Raw genomic sequence first — 15,908 nt, forward strand, 5'->3', positions numbered from 1 at the left:
TAGCATTCTTATCGAATTGGGCGTTAGTTTCTAGCATAAGCGTAACTTGTTTATCATACATACCATTGCTCTCGTTACATACCCACTAAGCGAGCATTCTTCAAGGTTATCACTAAAGCACATTTTAAAAGGAGGGATTGTGTTAGTAGTCAGTGTCAGTAACTTTTCATTCTTTTCTCCTTCTCATCCATGTACAGATTGTGGCCAAGCCTGCTTAGTTTCTGAGCTGATCAGGCTAGGTTGACCTATCAGGGCTGCTTATCTCAATATACTATATAAAAATATAACAGGTCAGTGCTCTGCTTCCCAACCATGCACTCCAATCCTACAACTAACCGTGGGGTCGGCATATTGATGAAAAGCAGAGTGCACGGAATTGACTGACTTTCCTTGGAGGAATCATCTGAATTTGATCTTGGCGAGAAACATCGTAGTGAGATGGGAAGCTTGGTGTTTTTTCCTCTTCCTCCATGCCGCTGTTTGCAAGAAGAGTTGAATCAGGGGTTGCTTCCTTGTGCTAAAAATAACTGAGGGCTTATATAGGAATTCTCCTTACTTTTAGCGTAGTGTTGGGCAGCTGTACGAATCATGTTGAAAGGCTTCCCTCCTGTGACCTTTAGTTTGCAGGATGCCACAGGGGGCCATATTGTCATTCATTTTATTTACCATCCAGATAGAACCGGAAAAGTTGGGGAACACTGCCACCAGTATGCTGATGGCACCCATGTCTCTCTCTCTCTCTTTCCTTTCCAGTCCTACATGGAAAACCTGAATTTGTGTCCATGTCTTTGATGCCCTGGACAAACGGAAGCTTAAGGGATAAAATGGAAGAACTACTGATGGACTAAGCCAGATGCACATCCCATGATGAATGGGGTTGTAAGCAAAGATAAAGGTAGTCCCCTGTGCAAGCACCGAGTCATTACTGACCCATGGGGGGACGTCGCATCACGACATTTTCTTGGCAGACTTTTTACGGGGTGGTTTGCCATTGCCTTCCCCAGTCATCTACACTTTGCCCCCAGGAAACTGGGTACTCATTTTACCGACCTCGGAAGGATGGAAGGCTGAGTCAACCTTGAGCTGGCTACCTGAACCCGGCTTCTGCTGGGATCGAACTCAGGTCATGAGCAGAACATGGACTGCAGTACTGCAGCTTACCACTCTGCGCCACAGGGCTCTTATGGATGGGGTTGTGCTCTCCCGTAACACCAAGACTACTACCAGTGTGGCATAGATAGTGTGTGGCTACACTGAAGGAGACCCAAGCCAGAAACTCTGCTCATCACCAAACTCATTGGATGATCTTCAGCCAGTTGTTCTCGCTGAGCCTTACCTACCTTATAAGGTTGTTGTGGGGAGAAGACGGACGTGGGATAATCCATGTCTAACTGCTTTGAGTTCCTTGAAGAAAGGATAAAAAATGTCTTAAATGAATAGACAAATAAAATAGGCATCTATTTTTATTTTGTATTATTTTCATGTTATTATAGTCTACTTTTCTCATTGAGACTATAATGCACTCTGTATGGGGATTGTCACTGAGGAATGTTTGGAAATTGACAACACAGTACTTTATATAAAGGAAGTAAGGCTGTAGTTTTACACTACATTCCTAAACAGCTCTACTCCGAATACTACTCAGGTCTATTTAGTTACTGTTCCCAAGAGATGTTCTTAGGGTTATACTGTTACGTGTGAAAAAATTGTTGGCAGCTTTTTCCTATTGCATTGTTTCTTTTATTTCTTAATGTTGTGCTCCAGTGCATTATTTTTTGTATGTTTTACATTGATTTTATTGTACTGTTTTTAAAGTTTGTAATCTGCGTTGAATTTCAGTAAGAAAGGCAGACTGAAATTATAAAATAAACTGGTTCCGAATGTGGCAGCTTAGAGCATAAGATGCCAACTTTACAACGACATAGTTACTGGGCCCAATATAGAGTGCTGGTTTTAACATTTAAAGCATTAAACCAATTGGTCTACTCTAAACATTCAGAGCCCACTATATGTGAAGGACAGCCTAGTCCCTCTCATCGTCAAACTTACCTGTATTAGGGTTGCTAGCTCTAGGCTGGGAGATTCCTAAATATTTGGGGGGGGGAAGAAGCCTGGGGGGGGGGTTGGGGAGGGGAGGGACCTCCGTAGTGTATAATGCTGTAGACTCCAACCTCCAAAGCAGCCATTTCTCCAGCAGAACTGGTATCTTTAGTCTGAAGATCAATTGCAATTCTGAGACTTGAGATATCTCCAGGCCTTATCTGGAGGCAACCCTAAATTCCTCAGACTCTGCTCTGTGCTTTCTTATTTGATGTAGGACAGGTGGCTGGCTATATTCGCAACAGTCTCTTCTTTGGAGTGGCATGGAAACTGTCACATTCCCTCCTGGGAGCAGGCTACAAGAAAGAGCTTTTCTGTTTTTAACTTACAGCTAAGGGCTGCAGCTAATCACCTTTGTAGCTTTTGCTTTTCAATTGGAAACAGTTTTGATATGTATTGTTGACTTTTTAAAAAATCAGCTTAGCTACCTTGGGAGATGTTTTATTGGTTTAGCCTATTTGATTTTCTTTTTTATAGATTGGCTGTTTTTGCATCAAATTTGTTTTTTGTATTGGTGTTTTTAAATTCCTCATTGTAAACTGTCCTGAGGGATCTGTTTTGGGTGAAAGGCGGGGGGGGGGGGGATGCAATCAATCCAATAAATGAATATATATATATATAAGAATTATGGGATATGCACATTTTTAATATACAACATCACTGTCGTTATGGCATGTTTATCCCACTCATGAGTTCCCCTTTCCATGCCATGGCTCAGTGGTAGAGAAGAAGGTCCCCGGTTCAATCCTCGGCATCTGCAGTTAAAAAAGATCAGGTAGCAAGTGTTGTTAAAGACCTCAACCTGAGATCCTGGAGAACTGCTGCCAGTCAGAGTAGCCGATACTGACTTTGATGTGGTCTTTCAGTGGTCTTTCAGCATCATGTGTGCATGCTCAGAGCAACACCCGATAGGTACCCATGACAAATGTGCAGCAGCAGTGAAGAGACACTATTGCAAAAAGCAATTGCATGAGCAGCATGATGGCTGTGATATTTGGGGTGGTCTATATTCATCTTATTTTGCAATGCAGAGGTGTTAAAATCCCAGTTACTTATTAGTACTGCAGCTGCCACTTGTAACAAATTAGGAAGTCTGTCCTTTCTCCCAGGAGCAGAGTGAGTTTAGTTTCTCCATTTTAGTCTTCTTTACAAAAGACTTTTTACAATTAAACCAAAATTTGGGGTTGACCAAAGTGCAGCAAGGCATTCTGGGTACTAGCTTCTCTCATGTCCTCTCAGGATTGCTTCAACTAACTTTGCCCCTGCACTATGGAGTATTTATACTTCATCCACTTTTTAAAAAACTCTTTGCTCATTACTCTTCATTCTCAAAAAGTGTTGGCTTAAAAAAATTCTCCATTCAACAGGCTTCTCCCCTTTCCCTCCCCCGCCCCCGCTTCAATGACATTCCTTTCTATCCATTTTAATAATGGTTCAGCCCAACGGTCGCTCCCTCCCCTAGAATGTTTGGAGTCGTCCCCCCTCTACCCTTCAACCCGTTCTCGCGCGCGCCAGGCGCTCTCGCCGCCCATTGGCTATTTTCTACAGACGGCGCGAAAAGTTACAGTTTAGCGGAAAGTGATCCAAGTCGTCGTTGTTTTTTTATGGGTCGCGAGGGCACGGAATGCGTAAAAGGCGGCTGTTGAATGGTCAGGTGCTAAGCGGAGGATGTTAGGAACGTCGTGATTGGTTCTTTGAGAGTGAAGGGTGCGAGTCGCTCTGGAGAATCGTTTTTATGGGGGGCGGGATTCACAAACAGTCCTCGTTTCTGGCAGAGGACTCCCTACAGATAACCTATATTCATTATTCCTCAGTTTCAAGGTGATGTGATAAAAATGCCATTAAAAAGTTACCTCATAAACTGGAGGGTGGCTTTACTGTCGCTCAAGAGTTGTCCTCTGTTCAAAGCCTGCATCACTTCACTACAATCCATTCGCTTATTGCCTCAACTGCTCTGCAATTATCTCGGTGTCATCGCTTAAAAAACAACAACACATCACCTTGCTAGATTAGCCTTGCAGTGCCTTGTAGTGACACTAGGGTATTAACTTTTTCTCAAAGCAAGTCTGCCATAACACACTGGCTATGCCCAAACACCCCTGCAAAGGGGCACCATCCATGTGGCACCCTTCCAATGCCTTCCCTGACAATATGGTCCCCAGATCCTGCACTCTTAATGTGTCTCTACAGCAATTCCATTATATTAATCTTACCTCAGTAAAATATGGCATGATGCTTTGCAGATGTCTAGTCATTTCCCAAAGCAGGAGATCCCCAGAAGCAAGTTATTGGTAACTTGTGCATTCCAGGTGGCAATTACTACACCAGACCTTGCAGCAGATTCCAGGGTATGCATATGTGCTATTTTGTTGCCTCTGATCTCTACAAATCTCAGATCTGTGGCTGCAATTTTAAATATTCTTAATTGCAAACGCATTCCCTGGAAAAACTGGTAAAGGCTCGCTTCCAAATAAGGACTGGGATGAATGTACATAATTTTCAAAAAGTTTGATCTTGTTTTTTCATTCTTGGAGAAAAAGTGTTAAAAGTTGAGCACTGGGGATCCCACACCCTGAAGTCTGGTATGCCTTTATTTATCTTCGTCTGTATGGTTCTGTTCTAGCAGCAATCTAAACTGAGATTGGGAAAGATGCAGAAACAGATGTGAGTTTTCAGGTGCATGCATGGCTAGTTGTCTGTGGGGCCCAATCCAAGTATCTAACATACAGGTTTCATGCAGCCAAGGTTTGCATAGACAGCTCTAACATTTTAAACAAACCATGCTATTCTATGCCAAATAAAAACAAATGGATTGCATTGAGGAAGGGTTCTTACATTCTCTTAAAGAAGACATGTTTTCCTTCCCTTTCAGGTTCATGCATCATGGGTGACAAGGAAGACCTCGACACTACCTCTGCCCCCCATATTCAGTGCTGCCCCTCAGACTCCACCACAGATGACAGCAGCACCCAAGACGACCCCGCACTGTCTTCCATCATACGCTCTCCAACCTGCGCCCGCTGCCGCAATCATGGCATTACGGTCCTGCTGAAAGGCCACAAGAATTGTTGTCAATTCCAGAGCTGCCAGTGTGACAAATGCATCCTTATTCTGTACGTTTGGAGCGGGAGTACTTATGTTGTAGTGGTCAGTGTATGGGACTAGGAAGGAGGAAGCCAAATCCCTATTCAGCCATATTCTACTAGGTGGTCCAGGGCCAGTCGCTCTCTCTCCGTCTAACCTACTTCACAGTGTTGTGGGAATAAAATGGAGGCAGGGTGAACTCTGAATGCCTTGGAGGAAGGATGGGTTAAAATGCAGTAAATAATTGTAAGAAAGAGCAAACTGTCAAACCCTTTTGCATTAGTTGGGGATGTACTGCAGATATTATAGTGTGAGTCTCAGTAGGTGGCACTGTTCCTCTATGAATAAGGGCTTGATTATATGGGAAGACAAGATTTCCTAGAAAAGTCATTAATGCTTGGAAAAGTAGAAGGCAGTAGGAAAAGAGGAAGACCTAAAATGAGATGGTTTGACTCAATAAAAGAAGCCACATTCTCCAGTTTGCAAGATCTGAGCAAGTCTGTCAATGATAGGATATTTTGGAGGTCTTTCATTCATAGGGTCGCCATATGTTGGAGGCAACTTGACAGCACATAACACACACACACACACACACACACGGGACTGAAAGGGTGCCTGAATACTACATCCCCCATTGTGCTTTGCTTGCATTCGCTAGCTCAGCAAGTTGTTAATATTATTATATGTCATGACAAAAGGGGGGTCAACTTGTTGCCCAAACTATTTGGTGAGGGAGACCCTTAGTCACCAAAGGTTCACCATTTTCAATTATTATATGCTATATTTGTACTGTATTTTTATTTGTTTTCTCTGCTAATTTAAAATGTAAAAGAAAGTTTTTCTTTCAGGCAGCGGCGCCGTGTCATGGCTGCCCAGGTGGCCTTACGTAGGCAGCAGGAAATAGAGCTGAGAAAGCAGCTAGACAGCAGTTTACAGGAAGTTCAGGACAGCTGCCCATCAGACTCTTTCCGTTTAGTCAAATCATTGAAAGGGATCAAGTCATGCAAAGGAGGGTTAGGTAAAATAGCTATATCCTTTCCTTTAATCTGATTAAAGCTCTTTGACTAAGTGGAAATATGGAGGGGGGACCAACACAAGTTAACATATTTTACTTTAAGAGGTGTTTCTCATATCATATATTTTACTACGTTATACTCGACACTAAAACGGTGATTTAAGGCGGTAATCCTAAGCATACTTACTTGAAACTAAACTTCAATTAACACAGAATGGCTTACTTCTGAGTAAAAATGTATAGTATTGGGCTGTAAGGCCACAATCCTATGCTCACTAAGCATCCTAAGATCCAGTGAACTCAGTAAGATTTATTTCCAAGTAAACATGTCTAGGATTTGACTGCAGAGCACTTAAACAAATCTCCAAATAAGCCATGTCCTATTTTTAAAAAACTACAGTATTGTAATATTGCTTTTACTGAAACGTGTGTAGTTAGGCCCTTAGGATCAGACTCTTAACCCCACTCATTAATCTGCTGAATCATGAGGTTATTACATCTTTCATTTGTAAACAATGAATTGATTTACTCTTTCATCTCTAACTTTTACACTCTCGAAGACCAAACAAACTACGGGTTTTGTTATAACATCATTCAGGTTCACAGGCAGAGCCCATCACTTGTGTCAGGTAATTCACAAACTATCCTTTCTTCACTATACAGGGAAGAAGGAGAACGAAGAGCCATCAAATGACTCAGAGGATGGACTCAGAGGGGCCCCGGGACTCCTCAGACGACAGAAGCGGAGAGCCATGAGAAAAGTGAGAAAAGGGGCAGGATCCCTGCTCTATTGGTTCTTGTTTGACAGGATCATTTCCTGCTTCCAGCTTTGGAGGGTGACTCTATGGTGTAATATCCTGCTGAGTTCCCTCCCCTTCCCAGGCTTCACCCCAGATCTCCATGATTTTCCCACCCTGGAGTTGACAACCCAATTTCCACAACAGACTGTGGTTGACACTCGCAGAAGTTCATTTGGTGACTTCATCTTACTTCATAAAAGGGTAAGCGTGTTCGAGATGACTCACCTCGATTCCACTGCACAGGCGTGCTCATGCGCCCCTAGCGGAGATAAGGGGTGAGTCCTCACGGCTGGCAGGCACACGAGCACGTCAGCCTGCCTACTCCCCCCCGGCCATGCTCTCCACACCTGCAGCCACCCGGTTCAGCCTGAACGGGATTGGCAGGCACAGGCAGGAGTGCATCAGACTGCTTGCTCCCCTCCCCTGCAGCTCCAACACCTCCAGCCGCCTGAACGGGGCTGGCAGATGCAGGCACATCAGGCTGCCTTCTCCCCTCCCCTGCCGTGCTCCCCACACTTCCAGCTGCCTGAACAGGGCTGGCCAGCACAAGCATGAGCACGTCAGGCTTCTTGCTCTCCTCCCCCCGCCGTGCTTTCCACACCTCCAGCTGCCCAAACGGGGTTGGCAGGCACAGGCAGGACACATAAGGCTGCCTGCTCCTCTCCCCCCCTGCACTCCCCACGCCTCCAGTAGGGTTGCCAGCTCCAGGTTGGAAAACACCTGGAGATTTAGGGGGTGAAGCCTGGAGAATGCAGGGTTTGGGCAGGGACCTCAGCGTGGTATAATGCCATAGAGTCCACCCTCCAAAACAGCCCTTTTCTCCAGGTGAACTGATCTCTGTGGCCTGGAGATCAATTGTAATTCCAGGAGATCTCCAGCTGCCACCTGGAGGCTGGCAACCCTAGCCTCCAGCTGCCTGTTTGGCCCAAACAGGCCAAACTGGGCAGCAGGCAGGCGCAGGTGCAGGTGTGTGCCATGGTGCCTGCTCCCCTCCCCCCAGCAGCGCTCCCTACCATGCCAGCTGCCTGGTCCAGCCTGAATGGGGTGGAACTGGGTGACTGCCAGGCACAGGTGAGCACGAGGGTGCCTACCCCTCCCATTTGAGCACTAGAGAGGGTGCCTTGCCCTCTCCCCCATCAGATCGGGGCGGCAGAGGTGGCAATGCCTGACCCACCTGCCCTGTCCTTTCTAGAGCCCGCTGTATTTTCCCCTCACAACAGGCTTTGTTACTAGTCTCTTTATATACAGGTAATTGATCTTTTTTCCAAGATAAGGCGGCCCTGAGGAGGATTTGGAATTTCCATGTCCAGAGCTCCCAGATTTAAGAAAACCCCAACCCTCAATTATCAGGTGTTCAGAGGACCAATTTGGTTTGGGACTAGGGTGTGACAGCAGGCCATATGACCTATGTTCATCCCAGTGGAGCAAATAGTAGGGTCCCCAGACCATTTTAGATTGGTCTTAAACCTGAATCCTATGCACTGTTTCTTTCTCATATCTGTTGATGGGTGTGGGTAGAGAAACTGGGAAGTCACTATGGATGTTTCTATCTTCACGGCTGAGGCATTCTGGAATTCAAGTGTAGCTTGTGATGGACCCAGTGAAGCCCCCTTTGGATCCCTTCACCTCCTTCATCAGGCTCTGGGAAGTGGTTGGGGGAGGGGGTGCCTTTTTCAATGGCTTTACCACTGTAGAGAACTTCCTATGTGGTGCTATAGAGGTTTTGCAATTGGAACTAACATATTTCATGGCATCTTCACTTGGAAGTCAGGAAATGCAAGCAGATCATGAAGCATACAAAGCGTTTCCTATAAGTGTTCTATGTCTATCCCTGACAGGCAAAAGAACCCTTAATCTCCCTTGTTGTCATTTGCCATATGTGCTAGCTGTATTTTTGCTAGTAATATATATATATATATTGTGCATTGTTCTCTAGGAAGCTTCCTGGCTGCCACTCCCGCGCTGTTCTAAAGTGACAGAGTTGCCATGGGCTCTTGGAGGACATCAACCACCTCATACTGCTTGGTTTTCACCACCCCTTCCTGTGCCCCCTGCATCCTTCTGCCAGTTCTTGCCTCATGAACATACCTTTGATGGTCAAACTGTGGGAGGTGGGTACTCTGTTTCTCTGATGACAGAGCTGGTGTAACTGAACAGCTAAAAAGTAGGACTTCGAATTTGTGTGGCCAGCAATCATGTTGGGAAGTCTTGGGCAAGACATGCTGTTTCCCAGCTTCTCAGTAATAACACAGCATAACAAAATTACTCAGGAGTCCTGTGTCACAAAATGTTGTTAGTCTTTTAAGGTCAAACTGGACTCCAAATTAATTTTGCTACAACAGACTAACATGGCTACCCCTGTAGAATTATGAGCACAACACCTCACAAGGTGATTGTCATGAGGATAATAATAACATCTCACAGGGTGTTTTGTTGTGGGGATAATAATGGCATACTTTGTAAACCATACTGAGAGGGCATTAATAATAACAACAACAGCAACAACAACAACATTCGATTTATATACCGCCCTTCAGGAGAACTTAATGCCCACTCAAAGCAGTTTACAAAGTATGCCATTATTATCTCCACAACAAAACACCCTGTGAGGTGGATGGGGCTGAGAGAGCTCCAGAGAACTGTGACTAGCTCAAAAGTTGTCCTGGTGGGCTGTATAAAAATTGAATGTTGTTGTTACTCTTAGACCCAGTGACAATCACCATACTAGCATGGGCGTATATTTTACCTTTTCAGTATTATCTCCATTGTAGCATAGTTAGTGCTAAAATAGCAAGATATGAGTCTTGTAGTACTTAAAAGATCAACAAGATTTTCAGGTTATAAGCTTTCAAGAGTCAAACTCTGTTAGTCAGATACTTAGTGCTAAAATATATATGAAGTTCAAACAATCTAGGACCTTGGTATGCTTCAAGTTGGCCCCAAACAAAAAGATGTTGCCTTACGGGCCTAACTACACAATACACAGTCCTTAGGATGGGACTACTACGAGGACTGTTGGCCGGACATGTGCCTGTAAGTTCTCAACTGAAAATTCCATTTCAGGCATTCAGGGCCCAATTAGGAAAATGCAGAACACAAGAAGAGGTTGCTTATCCCTATCAGTACACAGGAAGCCCTTAACAGGGCCAACAGCTGCCCACCCTGGCCAATTCAGATTGGGAAAATGGTGTGTGGTGGGGAGAAGGCTAAAGCCTTTTCCTAATCTCAATTGGGCCCCCATACACCTGTTCCCAGAAGGAAACTCACAAACTTATGGATTGCACGGATCTGGGGAAACCCTAATATTTAGTTAGGCCCGCAGAATCAGTACCCTCAAGGCCTGTTTTTTCATACTGTAAATTTCCTATTGACCTTTATATTCAAGGGCTGTCAGCAGCAACATATTTCTTTTCCCTACAGGTTGTAATGGCAATGAAGGCTTGTACATGCCTGACAGTTATGCGACAGCCTCAGGACAGATGTTTCACCAGGCCCCTGGTACTTCTTGGTGCTTACCTGGACCTGCTGATCTGACTAGGTATATTGTAATTCTCTAGTACTTGAGCATAGTGCACATTTAAAGCTATCAGGGAAATAACTGGGAGCTTCCTAAACATGAACTTGCACCTACTAAACTAGAGAGGATAATTAGAGAAACGAAATGCTGGTGAATTTTTTTTATTGCCGGAACAATGATGGCTAAAATTCTTTAAGTAATGATTGTGTATAACTTGGGGTCCTATATGCTCCTATGCTTCAACAGAAATTGTCCCACGGGCAATACGACTTATGTATCATTTATTTCCTGGCACTGGCACAGCAACAGCTGTCTATACTAACAAACATTTACTGCAAACAGCAAGTTGTGGGTGGAAATGTGAAGTGAACTTGGGAGAGTGACAGCTGCAGAAGGCCCCCCCCCCCCACTTCCCCCTCAACAATTTGTGGTTTAGCTAGGACAGAAGGTGAGTAGGAAGCAAGCTGCCACTGAGGCCCTTTATAAACAGGACTGACATGCTCTCTCTTTTTCTCCTTCAGCCGCCTGGCATTAAACCCGCTGAGCGGCAACATGGATTTAAGCAGACGGCCAAAGACCATCGCGTTGGGAGGTCAGGTATTTTAGCCCTTATGTGCTGCAGAACAAGATCCAATGAACCAGGAGTCTTTTTTCATTTTTCAATCTATACAAAGAAGGGAACATACTTTTAAAATAGTTTTTCACTTATTCCAGAAAGTATTGAAACTAATAACTGGGATTATTCCGTTTGCCTTTTCTTTCGCATGTGTGAATGTGCATACATACCCAGTAAGGATTCGTTGCTTTTTGGTTCCATTTCCAGTCTCTGGCCTACCAGAGTGTAAGATTCTCACAGAGAGAGAGAGAGAGTAGTTCAACATCTCTGTATTAGGAATGGATAGCATCTTTTACTGAAATTTGCACTGGGGCTTCCCCACTAACAGTCCCCTAACCCATTTTGTGGGTGGCTTCTTCTCTGCCACTGGACACTTCCAGTTTGTTAGATCCTCACATTTGCTGGACAGTTCCTTGGACCAGTGCCATGGTTTGGCAGGGAGCAGAGAATGAGAGTTGGGTGGCCAGCTGGTTGTGTGTTTTGGTTTTGAAGTGCAGGAACAGAGAAGTAGGTTTCAATTGGAAGCAAGCGATACATTATCCCACAACAAGTGAAAGACACTCCTTATCCTTTCTGGCCCAGTAAATTTCTGGGCCGAGTGGAATAAAGGAACATGCAGTTGAGGAAGACCAAGGAAAATGAATAGACAAGGCCAGCAGCCCAATCCTATGCACGTTTCCTCTGAAGTAAGCCTCAGTGAATTTAGTGGGGTTTGTAGCCTCCACACTGTCCATTGGAGCAGAGTTGTTACACAGTGCAGGCAAGGAGTTAAATGACTAAATTGCAAGCCATTTCACCAAGTATCCCCAGAAAGCAGCAGGCACTCCACCTCAATCCCAGAAATTAGAAACCTATATTAATAGATTCCATGCCCCAAATAACACACAAGTCAACTTGGAGTTAGGCCCTCTACATATTTCCGAAGTCTCCGTTGTGGGAGTATTTGGGTGAGGGAGTGGGGTACACAATTATCCTTCTTGTTTCTCAGCCTTATAAAAGGAATAAGTGGGATCTGTTAATTAGGCATTCATTAACCCTGCCAATGTATGCTCATTAATCATGCAGTTAATGGTCTTTCTTCTCTCTTTCAGCCAACCCCTTCTGCTCATGTTTCAGTCTGGCCCACCAGAGGGTTTATCTTCTCATCCTGTTCTGAACAACAGCTCCAGAAAGAGGCAGCCGAAGCCCTGATGGTGCTGAAAAATCCCCCTCAGCCCGGTCCTATTCTTGCCACATCTGGCCTTCTGCCCCCAGTCAGCTCTGCGCCTGCTCTGATGGCTTCTCCAGCTTTCTCCCACCCGTTAGAGACAGCTCACAACTTTGGGATGTCCAGTTCCTTCCAACAGCACCCCCAGTACTTCATACCACCCTACAGCACTCATGCTATAAAGCCCTCCAAGGACATAGCTCTGAAAGGAACCCAGATGCCTCCAGATCCACTTAGTGTTCATGGGGAGCAAGTCTCAGGACCCCTTTTCCTTCCTTTGCTCCATGGCAATCCTCTTCCCCAACAGTATAAAAATGTCCACCTGTTTTCAATTGCCCCACCCCGGGGTCCGCAGCTGGCCAGTTCTCTCATGGTCTCTGGCATCCAAGCAGTCAAACCAAGCCTAGGAGGGGCTTCTAGTATCAGCCACCACCATTTCCCGCCTAACTTGGCTACCTATCACCCTGCCCCCAGCTCCACACCAAAAACCATCTGCAGGCCACAAGCTATCAAGGAGGGGTGGATTTCAGAGGCAAATGTTGACGTCCCTACTGCAGCCAGCTCCACACTCAGCAGCCCTCAGCTATTGCCCTTCTGTGTCCCACCAATGGATCTCTCTCTCACCCCACTGAGTCTTCCAAGTGGCTTTTCCTGTGCCCCACTCGGGATGGAAGTGCACAGGGTCCCCAGGCTCTCACTACTGACTCCCACCCCATACCTCATAGCTCAGCAACCTTTTCCAGGCACAGTATTTCCTCTGAGACAGAGATCGCCGCAAGGCCATCAGCAGCCAAGCCAAGGGCAAAGGTGTTCCAGTCACGGGCAGGCAGGGGAGGAGAACGAGAGCAGCCACAAGGTGCCTGGGAGCAAGGAACAGAAAGGTAGGGATCAGAAGCAATGTGCAACTGCAGCGAGTGCAGAATGACTGAGAAGCGTTACCGAAAAAAACCCCAGAGTCCTCAAAAGAGAAAAGAAATGGGGAGAAAAGGCCCTTGTACCCAAGAGCTGTCACTGTGGGCTCTGGGAGTTCCATGTATTATTATTACTTCTGTTTATAGTCTACCTTTCTCACTGGGGCCCAAGTTGGATTATGTATGATAAAAACTTTCAGTCAATTAGTCGGCTTATTATGAACTATAATAATATTTGAATATAATAGCAAATACTCCTGGTAAGACAAAATAATGAAATTGGAATGAGATTGTAGAACAGGGAGTGAGGGGTGAGGGACCAGAATAACAAACGCAAACATACCGGTTTAAGGTAACAAGACAATCAGTGTGGCAAAGACTTTATCCCTCATTAGGGTTGCCAACCTTGAGGTGGAGCCTAGAGATAACCTAAAATTACAACTGACCTCCAGACTACAGAGATTGTCAGTCCCCTTGGAGAAAATGGCTGCTTTGGAGGGTATGGACTCTATAGCATTATACCCCACCAAGCTCCCTCCCCTCCTCAAGCTACATCCTTCTGAGGTTCCACCCCCAAATCTCCAAGAATTTCCCAACCCGGAGTTGGCAACCCTATTCCTAATAAGAGCTGCCTTCTGAGCTGAACTGCCGTGACCTGGATAGCCCAGCCTGATCTCCTCAGATCTCAGAAGCTAAGCAGGGTCGGCCTTGGTTAGTCTCTGGATGGGAGACCTCCAACGAAGACCAGGGTTGCAGAGGCAGACGATGGCAAACCACCTCTGTTAGTCTCTTCCCATGAAAGCCCCACCACGGGATCGCCATACGTCAGCTGTGACTTGAGGGCACTCTCCATCACCACCTGAGCCGAACCATTTCTCTGCAGTGTTGTGTTTTTAAAAGCAGCTGCATGGACCTCCAAGTTGGACCAGGACTGCGGTCTAGTAGATGAGGCTCTCCTCCCCATCGCTCCCCAGCTCTGGGCAGTTCTTTGCCCATCAGGACCTGTAACAGGAACTTTGTATTGGCCCAGTGGGGCAAATAACAGTTCTATAGGGTTGTTTCAGGTCAGGAAAATAGTGCGGGGGAAAGACTTACATTTTCCTCATGCTTTCGTCCTGATCTGAACTGAGTCATCTGTGGCTGCTATTTAAAAATAATCAGAAAACACATTTGGGAGATCTAGTCACAGAATTCCAAGCATTTTAATTGGCTTGACCATGGGCGACTTTAAAAAATGAGTACACAGATTTATGGAGGTACATAGGGATGTTGTTAGAATTAGCAAGATCGTTTATGACAAGTGCTTTGAGCAGTTAGGCAATTTGACCGTACTTAAAGAGATTTACCCAAATTTTTAACTGCAAGTACAGATGTGGGAGTTTTCGAAGGAGGAGGGAAGATTTTGTTCACTTGTAGACATCAATGCTGATTTCTTTGTTAAAGAGCTGGGATCATTTATCTGTGGAGATAAGTCTGTCCTGCTGGCAAATTAGCAGACCCTGAAGCAGAAAATGTTAAGAATACATGCAAGCCAGTTTTGGTAGAGACTGTCTTACTAGGAATTCTCATTGCATTGGCCAAGAGGAAAAGCTCTGTATTCCTATCCACTGTTTTATTCCACTGCAATAAAACAGATCTCCCAATGTACCAGAACCAAGCAGCAGCATCCACATCACAAGTGGGACAGCTGATCTGGCCTCCGAGCATATTTTCTCTGGAATGCCTCCATCTAAAAAACACCTTCTCTGTTGATAGGAGGTCATACAGCTGGGCTCCCCATGGGACAAAATGCATTCTTCAAGCCCCTCATTCTAGATTTGTCCCATTGAAGTTGATTTGAGGCTCATGGGATTTGAAGATCAGGCTCATAGTGATGTACAAGAATACCATAGAAAAATAACTTGAATGTCTGGAAGAAAGAATCCAAAAAGAAAGGACTGCTGTGAGCAAGGAAACAGGGCAAAGTATCTTGCGCCAAAGATGTTCTAAATCTCTGCAGCAACTTGGGTCAAGCTGACCTGTTGCAGCCATCGTTCAAGGGCCATTCACACAGGACTCCTGGAGTGTGCCCACCAGCTTTTTATGATGGCCAGAGCTGACCTGGGTTCACTTCAGGTCAGGCAGAGGGCAATGCAGTTTTCAATCATATTATATCTCCTGGCTGACCCAGGATTAATCCCAGGTCAGCCACATGGTCAATACAAATAAGCAGGCTGAAACACTGCAGAATACCAGTCTGAATTGCTCTCACAAGATTGCTGTGATGGTTTGTGGGGGGAAGCGGGCACTCTCTGAGTGTCAGAGATTTAACATAGCTTCTGCATTCTGTTTAGATTCTAAAGAAGCAGGGCCCGACCTCCTTGCAGCCGAGCAAGCCGGCAGCCAGCAAGCCTCACCAAGCCAACAGCCTCATCACCTCCACCAGGCCAACTCCTCCCCCTCTGTTTCCCTCAGCATCGGCCAGATGGGCTCTGTCTCCCTCCCCAGCTAGGCTTCTGACAGGAAGGACTAGGGGGGCAGGAGCTGGCCATAAGCACTCCACCTGTATATGCTGGGATGAGGGCAAGGTCTGTTCTCCCAGGCCAGTAATCTTTCAAGGGAAGAGTGGTGGTGGCCCAGTCTCTGCCTTTCCTTCATTTTGGAACTGCCGAGGGTTTC

This window comes from Eublepharis macularius, chromosome 15, assembly GCF_028583425.1.
Source record: "Eublepharis macularius isolate TG4126 chromosome 15, MPM_Emac_v1.0, whole genome shotgun sequence".
Classification (NCBI taxonomy): domain Eukaryota; kingdom Metazoa; phylum Chordata; class Lepidosauria; order Squamata; family Eublepharidae; genus Eublepharis; species Eublepharis macularius.